This window comes from Mustelus asterias, chromosome 14, assembly GCF_964213995.1.
Source record: "Mustelus asterias chromosome 14, sMusAst1.hap1.1, whole genome shotgun sequence".
NCBI lineage: Eukaryota > Metazoa > Chordata > Chondrichthyes > Carcharhiniformes > Triakidae > Mustelus > Mustelus asterias.
Window position 1 is genome coordinate 27,137,998 of NC_135814.1, and position 16,139 is coordinate 27,154,136.

The window sequence follows — 16,139 nt, forward strand, 5'->3', positions numbered from 1 at the left end:
CAGAACAATATCAACAGGTAGAACAGCCCAACCCTAACCCCAACAGTGACAACAGTAACATATCTACAAATACCCATAGTGCTGACCATCTATGGTTCGGTACTCATAGTGGTAACCAACTATGGTTCACCACATTCACCCCTCCTTTAAAACAAAGGCCGGCGGGGCAAAACAAAACAGAACAACTGTTCATATATTCACAAGTTCAGTCGTATTGGAGGACCGCACCGTCTCTGCGACCTCCTCAACACTGGCGGTAACGCCGGTTCTGGTGACCGTGGTGACCTTCTCTCCAAGGCGGTGTCCAGTGACTCCTCCAGTTCCTCATGGACGGGTGGACTACAAGGTGGCGACAATCTACTGGACTCGAGCACGCCTCGAGGTGGCGACAATCTCCTGGACTCAGGCAAGCTGTACACGGGAGTAAGAGGATTAAGTGGTGGTCCCGATACTGCCCGCGCCGTGTCAGGAGGGGAGATAAAGGTCAAGGGGTCCCTAACTAGGGGTGTGGGAGCGACTGGGGTTTCCAAGTCCCCTGCAGGCGCCAGATCTCTAATAGAGACCGTGTCCTCTCGCCCGTCAGGATATGCCACATAGGCATATTGAGGGTTGGCGTGGAGGAGATGGACCTGTTCAACCAAAGGGTCGGACTTTTGGGTCCTAACATGCCGCCGCAGGAGGACAGGTCCTGAGTACATCAACCAAGATGGTAATGAGGTCCCAGAGGAAGACTTCCTAGGGAAGGAAAACATCCTCTCATGTGGAGTAGCGTTGGTTGCCGTACACAGGAGGGAGCGGATGGAATGGAGCGCATCAGAGAGTACCTCTTGCCAACGGGAGACTGGAAGACCTTTCGACCTCAACGCCAGTAAAACAGCCTTCCAGACTGTAGCATTTTCTTGTTCAACCTGTCCGTTACCCCTCGGGTTATAACTCGTAGTTCTACTTGAGGCAATCCCTTTTGAGAGCAGGTATTGCCTCAAGTCGTCACTCATAAATGACGAGCCCCTATCACTGTGGATATAGCTGGGGTAACCGAACAGGGTGAAAAGATCCCGTAATGCTTTGATAACCGTGGCAGCGGTCATATCTGAACAGGGAATGGTAAAAGGGAATCGTGAGTACTCGTCAATCACGTTGAGGAAGTACACGTTCCGATCTGTCGAGGGAAGGCGGCCCTTGAAGTCCACACTCAGTCTTTCAAAAGGGCGAGTGGCCTTAATGAGGTGTGCCCTGTCAGGTCGGTAGAAGTGCGGTTTGCATTCAGCACATACCTGGCAGCTTTGGGTTATGGACCTGACATCATCCACTGAGTAGGGTAGATTCCGGGCCTTTACGAAATGGAAGAGCCGAGTGATCCCCGGATGGCAGAGATCATTGTGGAGGGCCTGTAATCGATCCTCCTGCACACTTGCACATGTTCCACGCGACAGGGCGTCTGAGGGCTCATTGAGCTTCCCTGGACGGTACATGATATCATAGTTGTAGGTGGAGAGTTCGATTCTCCACCTCAAGATTTTATCACTTTTGATCCTACCGCGTAACGTGTTGTTGAACATGAACGCCACGGACCGCTGGTCCGTGAGCAGGGTGAATCGTTTTCCCGCCAAGTAATGGCGCCAATGCCGAATGGCCTCCACAATGGCCTGGGCCTCTTTTTCCACCGCGGACTGCCGAATTTCAGGGCCTTGGAGGGTGCGAGAGAAAAAGGCGACGGGCCTGTCCGCCTGGTTAAGTGTGGCGGCCAGGGCGAAATCAGATGCATCACTCTCCACCTGAAAGGGGATGGACTCATCAACAGCGTGCATCGTGGCTTTCGCGATGTCGGCTTTTATCCCTTCAAAGGCTAAGTGAGCCTCTGCTGCTCGGGGAAAAGAGGTAGACTTGATGAGCGGACGGGCTTTGTCCGCATAATTGGGAACCCACTGTGCATAGTATGAGAAGAAACCTAAGCATCTTCTCAGTGCTTTGATACTAGTGGGCAGGGGAAGTTCAAGGAGGGGACGCATATGGTCTGGATCAGGGCCAAGGACCCCGTTTTCCACCACGTATCCGAGAATTGCTAGGCGGCGCTTGCTAAATACGCACTTCTCCCTGTTGTAGGTCAGATTCAGGCGAGACGCAGTGCGTAAAAATCTAAGGAGGTTGGCATCGTGGTCCTGCTGGTCATGGCCGCAGATAGTGACGTTATTCAGGTACGGGAAGGTAGCCCGCAGCCCGTTCTGGTCCACCATTCAGTCCATTGCACGCTGGAAGACCGAGACCCCATTCGTGACGCCAAAGGGAACCCTTAAAAAGTGGTAAAGATGACCATCCGCCTCAAAGGCCGTGTATTTTCGATCCTCTGGGCGAATGGGGAGCTGGTGGTAAGCTGACTTCAAGTCAATGGTGGAGAACACCCGGTACTGCGCAATCTGGTTGACCATGTCAGATATGCGCGGGAGAGGATACGCATCCAGTTGCGTGTATCTATTAATGGTCTGACTATAGTCTATGACCATCCGGGGTTTGTTTCCAGTTTTAAGCACCACGACTTGCGCTCTCCATGGACTAGTGCTAGGTTGAATGATCCCTTCCCTGAGGAGCCGCTGAACTTCAGATTGAATAAAGATCCGATCCTCAGCGCTGTAACGCCTGCTCTTGGTTGCGATGGGCTTGCAGCCTGGCACGAGATTCTCGAATAAGGATGGTGGGGTGATTCTGAGTGTCGAGAAGCTACACGTGGAGCGCGCTGGGCAATTTGGAGGCTGCTGTACTCCCACTGAAAGTGGAGGGAGTGGCCCATCGTACTGCAGGGTTACACTCCTCAGGTGGACCATAAAGTCTAGTCCCAGGAGTATTGGAGTGCAAAGGTGTGGTAACAGGGGGAGCCTGAAGTTCTCGTAAACTGTGCCCCGCACCGTTAGGTTGACCACGCAGCTCCCTAGCACGGTAACAGACCGGGACCTCGACGCCATCGAAATTGTCTGTCTGACAGTCCGTACTCGGAGACCGCACCCTTTCACGGTGTCAGGGTGAATGAAACTCTCCGTGCTCCCACTGTCAAACAAACAATGAATTTGGCGTCCATTTACCTCTATGCCCATCATGGACTTGTCGAGTCTGTGAGGCTTGGCCTGGTCCAGGATGATTGACGCCACCGTTGGGTCTTGGGTGCCATTGCAGGCAGCTGAGATGGTTGATGATGATGACCCCTGCTGGTCGTCTGCGGTCGGTGCCGACCAAAATGGCTGCGCCCATGGATCGCACGTGGTCGGTGGCGCTAAAAGTGGCGGCCCCTGCAGGTCGCACATGTCTTGCGTCTTCGTCGTCAGGAATGGCGGCGCTCTGGAATCGCACGTGGTGGAAGACCTCGAAGAAGCTGGAGACAAGGAGACAGGCCCTGGAGAATCACACGCCGCGCTGCTATGCTTGGAGGGTGGTTTGGTCCTGCAGACTTTGGCATAATGCCCTTTCTTTCCACACGCGGAGCAAAATACCGTTCTAGCTGGACATCGCTGCCGAGGGTGTTTCGCCAATCCACAGAAGTAACACCGCGGGCTTCCTGGAGCTGCCGCCGTCGTCGGGTCCGAGGTTGAAAGCACAATCGTGCAGTTTTTCGGAGCCGCTGGGTAAAGTTGAGTCGGTGGCTGTACTTGCCACGATGTTCCCACGTGGTCGGTGGGGTACGTTTCTAGACTTCTGGAGGCCGTTTCCATTGTGTCAGCCAATTCTACCGTCTTAGCGAGGTCTAGGTTACCTTGCTCTAGCAGCCGAAGGTGAATATACGATGAGCCGATTCCCACCACGAACGCATCTCGGAACAAGTCATTCGTATACTGGGCCGCCGACACTGGCTTGCAGTTGCAGGCTCTGGCTAGCTTTTGAAGTTCGCGCAGGTACTGTCCTGTCGTTTCGCCGGGCTGCCGCCGTCGAGTGGCTAGAAGGTGTCGAGCATGGATCTCGTTTGGCGGTTTGTTGTACAGTTTCTTAAGTAGTTCGATGGCCCCTTTGTAGTCTTGGGCATCACGGATTGATGAGTATACGGTGTCGCTTACCCTCGCGTGGAGGACCCGCACTCTATCGGCGTCGTTTTGAATGGCTGTTGAGGCATCGATGTAGTCTTGAAAACACTTTAACCAATGGTCGTAAGTGTTCGACGCTCCTGCCGCACGTGGATCTAAAGTAAGCCGATCGGGTTTCAACATTTGCTCCATGGTTTTTTTTTACCAAACTTTTGTTAGTAATAAAATTGATGCGCGATTAAATCACTCGGGAGGCTAGATTGTACCCGGGAAATAAAGGCTTTTATTACTAACAAGAATGGAGCACACTATATACAATACAATCCCAGACTAAAGGGTCACCAGGCAGTGCAGTGACCTTTATACTTCTCCAGGTAGGCGGAGCCAACTGGAGTGTACCACAGAACAATATCAACAGGTAGAACAGCCCAACCCTAACCCCAACAGTGACAACAGTAACATATCTATAAATACCCATAGTGCTGACCATCTATGGTTCGGTACTCAGTGGTAACCAACTATGGTTCACCACAGTCCGTTCCTACCTTCACTAACTTAGCCTTAGTTTAACTGTCATCACAGTTATTTCATGATTAGATGTAATTGTAGCAGTTCATTGAGTCCGTTTGTTGATTCAGAATTCATGGGTAGGGAGGGTGCATAACTGAATGGATATGAAAATCTGCTTGTAAAGGATCACTCCAGAGCCTGTGAAGTCAATAACCTTTTTATTGGATCTAGGAACATGAATCGATTGTATTGTCCTTATGCACTGCAGGCAAATAAATAATGTTATTCCCCTCATGTCCCATGTTTATGCACTAATAATTGCTTATATAAAGGGAGTGGCTCTTTAACATTACACCAATGATCTCTTTAGGTTGTGGGATTTTATAGAGAATGCCAAGGAATACATAACGTTTAAAAGGTTAAACAAACGGGCACCTTTCCTTTGCCAGATATCTCTGCAAGATCATTGTACCAGATTCTGCTTGAATTCAGGACTTTTTATTCTGAACCTCTTGTGACAAAATGTATTATTTGTATTCTGGTTTGATTTGACAGTCATACATTTAAATGCATGAATAATACATACGGACCAAGAGTTTCCACTTTGGATGCACTAATTGATCGAAGGACAAGAGCAGCAGATGCATGGGGACACCACCAGATTCCCCTCCAATTAAACACACACCACCCTGACTTGGAAATATATTGTCGTTCCTTCACTGTTGCTGGATCAAAATCCTAGAACACCCTCCGTAACTGCACTGTGGATGTACCTACACCACATGGACTGCAGTGGTTCAAGAAGCCAGCTCATGACTATTTTCTCAAGAGCAGGGGCAATAAATGCTGGCCTAGCCAGTGATGCTCATACCCTGTGAAAGAATACATTTTTAAATGTTGTGTCCAAAATTACACTTGTTTTCAGACGTATTCTTCTTTTTGTCAAGTTTTTGATCAAACTCATAGACATATCATTGGATGTAAAACCTTCCATATGATTGGGCAGCCTTTGGACCATTTTGTTTTTAATTACTTTAAAATATTCTTCTATATCAGAGTGGTAACATAGCGCAATTAAATTGGCACAGTTGAAAATGTCTTTATCACTGTTTAGTCAGAGTGTCCAGTCCATCACTAATCCTGAATCACTGAAAATGACTTTTAATCACATTGGTCTACCGTAGATTCTTAATCTGGAGATGGACTGGGGTGGGCACAGTAAAAACGCGATGTTAAAGTCCAACAGGTTTATTTGGAATCATGAGCTTTTGGAGCGCTGCTCCTTCATCAGGTGAGCGGTATCCTTTGAACTGAGTTGTCAACTATCCAAATCTAAAAATTCCTGGTAACACTTCGAATGAATTGCATTATTTGAATGAGAGTGAATTTATTTTTAAAACTTCAAAAATCATATCAGAGTAGTAAATTTGCCATATTTAATCCAGTTAACAAGGTCCACTCACCTGATGAAGGAGCAGTGCTCCGAAAGCTCATGATTCCAAATAAACCCTGTTGGACTTTAACCTGGTGTTGTGAGACTTCTTACTGTAGTTTGAGATATTACATTCTTAAGCACACTTATTAATGACCAGGCATCTAAAAAATAAAGTTTAATTTAAAAATTCTCCTCAAAGATCTGCAAATAATCATCGTTTGCAGAAACAAGCCAAAGTGGACTTGAAAGTCCTCAACTTTTGTTCATTGGTTTGACCTAGTTCAGATGAATTGTGCTGAAAGAAACAGAGGCAAGCTAACAGAAACTCCAGTCCAAGTTCTTTAAGAGCCAACTTCAGTTAAATACCAAATCTGTCGCAAAATCAATACAAATGTTGTGAGATTCGATTGATGGTTGTTGAAGTTCCAGACTGAAAGAGAGAAACCAAGCCACATAAGTCACAGAACACTGTTTTGGGTTTAAATTATATCAGTTGTGTGACTAGCAGCTCCCCTTTCAACTGAGTTCTCAGCTATTCAAACCTAAGACGTCTTGGTAATACTTCCAGTGATTTGCATTATCTGAATGAGAGTGAATTTATTATTAAAACTTCAAGAACCATATCAGAGCAGTAATATTGCTGAAGAATATAAGGCAACATTTAATCCAGGTAACAAGAGCCTCACCCGCCTCTGAAGAAATGGTGTGAACTCCACGTTACCGGCTTTGGGGAAGGCCCACCCAAGTAAGTGCCAACTAAGCACTTAAGCGTCCAGTAGTGGCTTTCCATAAAAGCAAAGACCTCAGCGGATCACCCCATCCCAATGCTGGGTCTCTTGATCTGACATTGAGTGCCTTTGAGCAGGCAATGCTAACCCTCCCTCTCCCAGGGAATCAGCGATTATACGCAGCAGGGTTTGCATTTCAGGCTTTCCGCATGGTGCTTGCCCCTTCAGCCACTGGTTGAATATCTGTGGTGGCGGAATGAGGCCATTAAGTGGGCAATTGGCAGCAGATCAGAAAGGCAATCCATGAGCCTTCCCACCCAGGAATGAATCAGGGAACAGACGGGAAGGTAGCGCGGCCCTACCCAGCACACTCTCACCTGATTAAATGCCCCCCTCCCTACCTTCAAATTCAGCTCAAATTAGATTTAGGGGAGGCAATGTCCTAGTGGCATTGCCGCCAGACTATTAATCCAGAAACTCAACTAATGTCCTGGGACCCGGGTTCGAATCCCGCCACGGCAGATGATGGAATTTGAATTCAATAAAAGAACATCTGGAATTAGGAATCCACTGATGACCATGAAACCATTGTCAATTGTGGGAAAAACCCATCTAGTTCACAAATGTCCTTTACGGCAGGAAATCTGCCGGCCTTTCCTGGTCTGGCCTACATGTGACTCAACAATGTGGTTGCCTCTCACCCTGCCCTCCCTAGGGTAACTAGGAATGGGCAATAAATGCTGGCCAGCCAGTGACGCCCATGTCCCACGAATGAATAAAAAGCAAGTTTCCTGCCAAGAATCATCTCCGACCTCGCCCGCGGCTGGGATTATCTGGGTCCACTGCTGTAAACAGAGATTTGGCTGAGCACCAAATTCTCCATTCTCACTGGCGGCGGTAGCGGGGCATGCAAGGATGGAGAATTCCGGCCATTATGTTTTCAGTTGTTAAGTCAAACACATAGCAATTTGGTATAGAGATTGAAAAAACATTTTTGTAAAGCTAGGTAAAATCCTTTCTATTTAAAATGTGTGTTATATTGTTTATTCATTCATTTATCTATTGTTAATGATGATGCCTGAATCAGGGAGATAATTTTCACTTTTGGGCCGAATGATAAACTGGCCAAGATGTTCATTATACACCCATCATAATTTTCTCTTCCAGAGAAAGGAATATAGGACATGGTATATAATGGGCACCAAATCTACAACCACCAGTTTTCTGACCATACTCACAATGAGATTCACTTGTAAGACCTGCTATTGTGATGTGCTGCTGCTTTTTGTAAGCACGAGAAAGGCTTATGATAATTCCAGTAGCTAAAGTAATGAACTGAAATATTTTGCTTTCATGTTTTCCATGTTATCAAAGGATTACCTAGGTAGCAAGTTTAAATGAATTGGATTTGCAAAGGAAGGTAATGTAACGTAGAGAAAATGTTGTCACTGGCATTTCAAACACAAAGCCGGTGCTTGTTATAGGCAAGTTATGTTACAAATCTAATTTTTGACAAAGTCTGCCGCTCAGGGAACCGAAGATGGTGGCAAGAAAATCTAATAAGTAGATTTTGAAGGAATATTTTCTTTGCTAGATTTAGTTAACTGCTCATGCTTGAGTAGCTGTTTTCAAATTTCCTTGTACCTCCTCATTGGAGGTTCATCTATCCTAGGGGCTTTCTATAGATTGATAAGACGTGTGCCTTTCAAGAATGATTAGCTACTGATTTGAGTATAAAATTTGGCCAATAAATTGCATGTATGATGAAAAATGTGTACAAACTGTATGTATTAACAGATAGAGCTGGTTAATAATGCTGAGGGATACATAAATTAGGCAATGCTATTCCTAATACTTCAAATTTTAATCTTGGAATTGTTTATTTTAATTAGTTAGCTGTTGCGATAGTTCTGGACAAGGAGCTACGTGTGAAGCTCACTGTGCTACTCTGTTGAATTTGACTTGGAATCTGAAAAGATTTGCTCTGGTTGTTGGGAAATGTTGAGCATAGCCATGTAAGGTGCATCCATTTTTAACTTTGAAAGGAAATCTATTATAAATTAGCAGGAACATGAGGGATGATGTTAATCCTCATTACCAGGGGAAACCAGGGTGGGAAATGAATACTGGTTCCGATGACTTATCTACCGACAACCAACATCGATTTCGTGGCCTTCAATTTTAAACTACCCTTCTGAACAGGTTTTAAGGTGCTCAGATTTTTCTTTTGAAGACCAAAATGTGTCCTGAGCAGGGAATTATTTGCAGCATTCCACCAAGTGAGGATGAGCAAAAGTGGATCTGAACCAGAAGAGGCTATTTAATGATATTTTCTTGTGATTCTCTGGGGAAGTTTTGGTTTCCCCTTTGCCATGCTCCCCCCACCCCCCCATCCACTTTCCCTCCTGTGAGAACCATCTAGAACACCCTCTCCAACACTTACCTTGCTACCAGAAAATCTTCTGTTGGTGCCATACAGTAACCACCTGTCACTCCTTGTTTTATATTCATTCATGTGACATGGGCATCGCTAGCTGACCAGCATTTATTGCCCATCCCTAGTTGCTCGAGGGTAGTTGATAGTCAACCACATTGCTGCGACTCTGGAGTCACATGTCGGCCAAACCAGGTAAGGACAGCAAATTTCCTTCCCTAAAGGACATTAGTGAACCAGATGGGTTTTTCCGACAATTGACAATGGTTTCATGGTCATCAGTAGATTCTTAATTCCAGACATTTTTTATTGATTTCAAATTCCACCATCTGCCATGGCAGGATTCAAAGCTGGATCACCAGAACATTAGCTGAGTTTTTGAATTAATATTCTAGCAATAATACCACTCGGCCATCGCCTCCCCACACTCACCAGCCACCTATCACCTCTTGCCTTTTTGGAGTTGGATTGCTCGCCATTGGCAAGCCTATGAAACTGGGGTCTTAGATTTTACAAGCCAATATTGGGACTGTTTTTGTCGATCCCTCCTCCCCTCTTCTGGACCCCTGATTCAAGTTAAAATTGCAGCTAAAGTGCTCCTTAAATTACAAGGCAAATGTGGTGATGAGTTGCCAGGGTATAATTCTGAGATAAAATTAGCATATATGGACTCTGGACAGCACAGGCACGATAAACAAATGACATTTTCTCTTCCTAGAACTATAATACTATGTTCCAAAAACAGCAGAATTTCTTTGGATTTCTGGTCCTGAAACTCAGTCTCAAAATTCTAGCACTTCAAAATCTGTCATTGAAATGTAGATTGCATTTAAAATGTACAGGACAATATTCGATTAGCCATACTGCAGCCGAACATCAAACTTGTGTAAAGAAATACGCAGAATGACAGAGATGATGAGAAGAAATTGATAATCTAAGGACGAAAGCAGCCGTGACTTGAATTTAACAAAACTCTTAATATTGTCTCTGGACTCAGGGGCATTGACCTCTCTGGTTTGTATTTCAAACTGAATCAGGAAGTGAGGAACATTAACCGACTCAACATCTAACTTATCCTGTTTATTAAAATCATTTTCTTCCACTGTAGTAATGGGTTACAGTCAGTACAAAGAAAATTACAGCACAGGAAAAGGCCCTTTGGCCCTCCAAGCCTGCACCGACCATGCTGCCCGACTGAACTAAAACCCCCTACCCTTCCGGGGACCATATCCCTCTATGCGCATCCTATTCATGTATTTGTCAAGACGCCCCTTAAAAGTCACTACCACATCTGCTTCCACTACCTCCCCCGGCAACGAGTTCCAGGAACCCACTACTCTCTGTGTAAAAAATAGTACTACAATCTAGTGCCATGGAAAGTATCAGCTCAAGGGTTGACTTCTCTAACATGGTCTCAACAAATTAAACATATAACTCATTCAAAATCCTGAAGATTGTGTTCTTGTGTGCACAAAGTTCACTTGTGTACATCATGCACAGCTAGGGTAAATGCATGGGGTTATGGGGATGGGGCCTGGGTGAGATTGTGGTGGGTGCAGACTCGATGGGCTGAATGGCCTCCTTCTGCACTGTAGGATTCTATGCACATATTTGAGGAAGTGGCTGGGACTTGTGTCATGAATGGCTGGCACTCAATGTGTCGGAACTTTCATGTCCTGCATGGTGTGTTTCATGGCGGTATATGCGGCCTGCCATTCCCCGGCTGTGAAGGGGACTTCCCGTTCTATGCACCTCCTGCCGCCAGAAAACGCACAGCGGGGTTTCACCGTCGGCGGGACTGGAAAATCCTGCTACCAAGAATGGCCAGAACATTCTGGCCGATGCTTATGCCACCTAAATGGCGCAAATGACATTTTGGCCAGAATTTTCAAAGAATCACAGGGTCTGGGACAAGTTGGCTTTGAAAATTCCTGACCCAAGGGACAACTCAGGATCCTGGTAATAGTGGGAGAGAACAAATTCTCCCTGATGGGAAGAAATTTGTTTATGAAAGTATGGCTAAACTGGGCTGAGCTTTTTTTTTCGGTTGAGATCAGTAAGAGTACGCCTATCATTCAGGAAGAGCGAAGAAAGCACATGTGCAGGTTAGGTGGATAGGCCATGCTAAATTGCCCCTTGGTGCAGGTTAGATGGATAAGCCATGGGAAATGTGTGGGGTTACGGGGATAGGATGGGGGAGAGGACCTGGGTAAGATGCTCTGTCAGAGAGACAGTGCAGACTAGGTGGGCAGAATAGCCTCTTTGGCACTGGAGGGATTCTATGTATATGTGGTTAAACACAAGAAAGCCATGGGAATGAGAACATGTTGATTTTTCTTTGAAGCAGAAGGGAATGAGTACCTTGTTTTGATTGATTGCTATAGCAAATGGATAAGTGTTGAGTCCATGCCCAATACCACGAGTAACAAAGCTACTGACGTTTTGAGAAGTTGGTTTGCAATTTACAGGTTTCCAGAGGTGTCGGTGTCAGATAATAATCCATAGTTTTCATTAGGAGAGTTTCAAATGTTTCTGAGTAACAATAGAGTCAAGCCCACCCGAGTGTCACCATATTTCTCAGCATCAAGAAAGACGTGTACAGATTATGAAGAGGTATTTGCTAAGTGACAAGCAGGCAGCAGTTTCTATGTTTCATTTCAACACAGGCTAGACAATTTTCTGTTCTCTTACAAAATAACCCCACCAATCCACAACAGATTTTTCACCTGACAAGTTAGTCTTTAAAAACAGGTTCTTAGGGTAAGGTTTAGTTTGTTTAGCCTGTCATCAATAGGAAAGTAAGAAAAAGAGAAAAAAGGGAAGATGCGTGACAATACACCAGGCGTGAAGCATAGAGTTCAGTGCTTGTCAGAAGGTCATTGTGGGGAAAAAAAAGAGGTGATCAGAAGAAGTATGTGCTTGGACTGGGGAAGAAACTAGATGCATTCACAGAGATAGTGAAGATTGGAAAGGGACTCTGCTAGTATGATGCGGGCCATTTGCTTGAAAGAGGAAATCTGACAATGGAAGGGCAGGAGAAACCTCCTTTGACCCAAATTCCTCTTCCTCAAAGGGAAAATCACAAAGAAATTGAAAGTTTCCCAGTATCACAGAATGCACCAGTCCAGCTAAGTGACTCGGAGGGCGGAAGTTTCCCATTCCACCTGCCATGGGAATCATAGCAGGCGTGACAGGACCATGCAAAGGTCCATTGACCTTGGGTGGGATTTTCCTGTCTTGGGGTAGGCGTGGCCAGAAAATCCCACCCAAAGTTTTTGATGACAGTCCCAACCTTTAAGTGGAGTTGCCAGTCAAAGTTCCAGTTTGACACAATCAGAGATGTTGCGAAAGCAGAGTCAAGCTCATCAAAACGGAAGAAAAATACCCGGACAGAAAGAGAAAATAAGCCGGATAGGTTCAGTGAGAGCATGTAGGACAAAAAAGAGGAAATAAGTATTTTCTTTGGGTTATCTCATGTTAAATAATGATTTTGTTGAACTCATACTGATGTTAAGGAAGAACAATTGTTCTTTTTACATGCAAATTACTCAGAAAATTTCAGTCAATGTTTTGATTGTGATCACAATCGAAGCAAATCAGTAACTCAAACTGTTAAAATGCAGGTATTGCTGAAGTTGGTTTAGTCTTTGATATGATTTATTATTGTCACATCTATTGGGATACAATGAAAAGTATTGTTTCTTGCACGGTATACCGACAAAGCATACCATTCATCGAGTAGATGGGGAGAAGGAAAGGAGAGGGTGCAGAATATAGTGTCACAGTTACAGATAGGGAGAAGAGAAAGATCAACTTAAATTATAATGGGTCCATTCAAAAGTCTGATGGCAGCAGGGAAGAAGCTGTACTTGAGTCGGTTGGTACGTGACCTCAGACTTTTGCATCTTTTTCTCAATGAGACAAGGTGAAAAGAGAGTATGTCCAGGTTGCGTGGAGTTCTTGATTATGTTGGCTGCTTTTCTGAGGCAGCACGAGGTGTTGACGGAGTCAGTGGTTTCATATTGTATTCTGAGATGAGCAGCTCAGACTGTTAAGGTGCAGGTATTGTTGATATTGATTTAGTCATGCTGTATTTTGAGAAATTATAGTTGGGTACCATCTTTTTTTAAATGGGGAGGGAGAGTAAGTATATTGCAAAGTTGAGCATTTTGTTCATTGCCCTCTCTGCTGTCCTTTCTGTTGGGGTGGTGTAAATAACGTTAGTTTGGTAATGATTGCCTGCTGAGAGTCCACATGTTAATCCTTTCTCATTGCAATACACAACACCTTCTGGCCAATTAAGCTATTTATATATTTTTTTAAATCACAGTGCATGAGCAATATAGCTTGGGTACATGGCAGGAACACAGAATTCATCCAAGTGTTGGATCCCTGGCTGTACACTGAAAATCTTGCCTGTGTCCATTTCCAATTTGTATCTCCTGAGTTTAACTTTGTTGAGGGTGGGGTGAGGGGTGGAACTTACACTTCAGACGCTATTAATTGGTTTATCTGCCCGTGTGCTATTAACTGGTTCCATTATTTGGCTTCCTATATCAGTTGATTCTGTGACAAGAAGGGAGAAACAAAATGTTCAAATCCCAGCAAAAATCAGTAATTCTGACACTAGTAATAATAGAGTTCCATTTTTAAGGTACACAAGACTGGTTCAGACAGGTTTTACCGCTACCCTTCGTTTCCACGTTTTAGTGGTTTTGCCTTTTGGGTTCTGAAAAGCGCCGCAAAAATATGCACATGGCTTGTAGTCAAGCTAGCTTGCAGTCATCAGAGGGAGTAAGGCACTGGTCCTCGTTTCCCTGCTGCTTCCCCAGCCTGCTCCAGTCTTCAGATGGAACTGTTTTATTAAGGGCTGCACTCTTTAATTTCCAGGCAGCCCAGCAGAGTGCATCTGTTTTACATGGGATTTATGCCAGCTCCTATTCTGATGGATAAGCAGATGAACGAAACAGGAAATTATAGCAGCTCTTTAGGCCAGTTCTTATTCTTCATATTGGAGAAAATGTGGTTGCAACTCATTGCATGAAAATCGTGGGGCAATTGCAAATTGCACAGCGCAATGTACATACAACAGTGGTTTACTATGTTGCAATATCAGGGACATTCACTGTTTAATTTGTTTTAATTTTCATCATACGAATGGAAAAGTTTGCTTATCCCTGTATTGAGCAACATTTAGGGATGTGATATTAAGTGATTCAAAGGACCTTTCTGATGCCGATATAACAACATATTTACTGGAGCTGGCATATTAATTTAGAACAATCGAAGTTTCTTGTGACTTTCATTGAGCAGTTCTGAGTGAACAGGTGACATTGGAGTTTTTGTATGACCAAATATTTATCTTAAAACTTACCCACTGTCCAGGAAGTAATTGATTCCTCCTCTCAATCACAGCCTCATGTTTTTTAAATCCTACTCGGACAAACAAGCAATCTGAGTGTAACTTTGTGTAAGGAAAATTGAAAAAGGTTGACGGAAAATATTGCTTTAGGGAATTGCTTGAACTGGAGATGAATTGACATTAGAAGTTGCTGGTGACACTACTTGAAGCTTATCTGATATATTTTACTACAATTCTTCAAGTGACTACACCACCAAACACCCTGCACTGATATAACTCCACTATGGTAAATCAGAGACCAAAGTAGTTGCCCTTGCATAACTGCTGAAGCTGTGCCCTTCAGTTACATAGCAACTCATCAATACTAATCTTTGAATTGGGTAAATATAGTACAAGGCCACATTTGCAATGAACACCAAAATGTTGAAGCACCCATATAATGCATATGACATAAGATAGGTATACGTTTTACATACAACAAGTTATATTCAATTCTTACATACCTTTTTATCACTTCTCGGCCTTTTGGCTAAGATCAAGTGTAGTATCGACATGCTGTGCTTAGTTGAAGTCATTAAGTTACATTTTAGCTTCATTTGAAGCAATTTTTAAAAGCGGCATCTCGGCCTTTTGGCTAAGGTGCAAATGAGATCAAGCCTTGGAGGAGGAGCTATGCCTACTCCAATCAGCTTGGCTCATGTAGATCAAGCCCAAGACAGGAGGTGAGAGCCCTGTCTTGTCAGCTTGGATCGGGAATGTCTCAACTTGTTGAGACTCTGAACTGGATTTGATTTGATTGAATTGGATAAATAAATTTTTTAAAAACCTTTTATTGCAGACAAAATCTTCACAGCCAAGTGATTCTGATCGGTAGTGTGTATTTTTTCAGGACGATTTGGTGAAAAATGGCCAAATCAGCACAAGGATCAAGGAAATTTGAGAAATTACATCCAGTGTGAATGGAGTTTCCACGATTGTTTGTGTTAGTTTACAAACCTTTGCACTAGAAACTGGCCCATTCACAAAATCTGACCATGACCCCAGGTCGAACTCATTATCATGGTGAGTTTCAGTTGCTTGGACATGTTAATGGGCTTTCGAGGAGACTCTGAAAATTAAATTGTTTCTTGGCACAAGGGCATTGTTAGGCACCTTTCAAAATGTATGCATATGCTTTTAATTTGCTGCAGATTTAGATTAGATACTGAAAATAATGTATATTATTAGCAATAAACACATTTTATGTTGCATTAATTAATGAACCCCGCACCATATTAACATTCTTAATTATATAAAGGAATCTTTTAATGTATTTTTTCAGATACGTTCTAAAATACCGCCAGGTTGAGCTGTTCAATTTGGCGAAAGCTGGAAGGTGAGCAAAAGGAAAAGAGCGAAAGTAATTTTTGCCCGGATTACTAATTGCATTCAACAATTGGCCCAGCTGTCCAAAAAAACTTTTGCAATGTGCAACAAAATTAAATGCAGGTGATAAGTAACAGTTTTAATATCTTTAATATGTCTAAAAGGAAACAATTTCCAATTGCAAAACTCATTGAATGACTGAGCTATGAGATTGCTTTGCATCTTTATCCCTGTTTCTACTTGGGTACATGTAGTACAGTGCATAGTATTACAAACCTTCCAGAGTGTCTGTCTTCTGAGA

The 16,139-nt window shown here is 44.0% G+C and overlaps 1 pseudogene; it reads left to right on the forward strand.

Moving 5' to 3' along the window:
- Window positions 1-14,982: 14,982 nt before the first annotated feature.
- LOC144504191 (U2 spliceosomal RNA) lies at window positions 14,983-15,123 on the forward strand (annotated as a pseudogene).
- The last annotated feature ends 1,016 nt before the right edge of the window (window positions 15,124-16,139 follow it).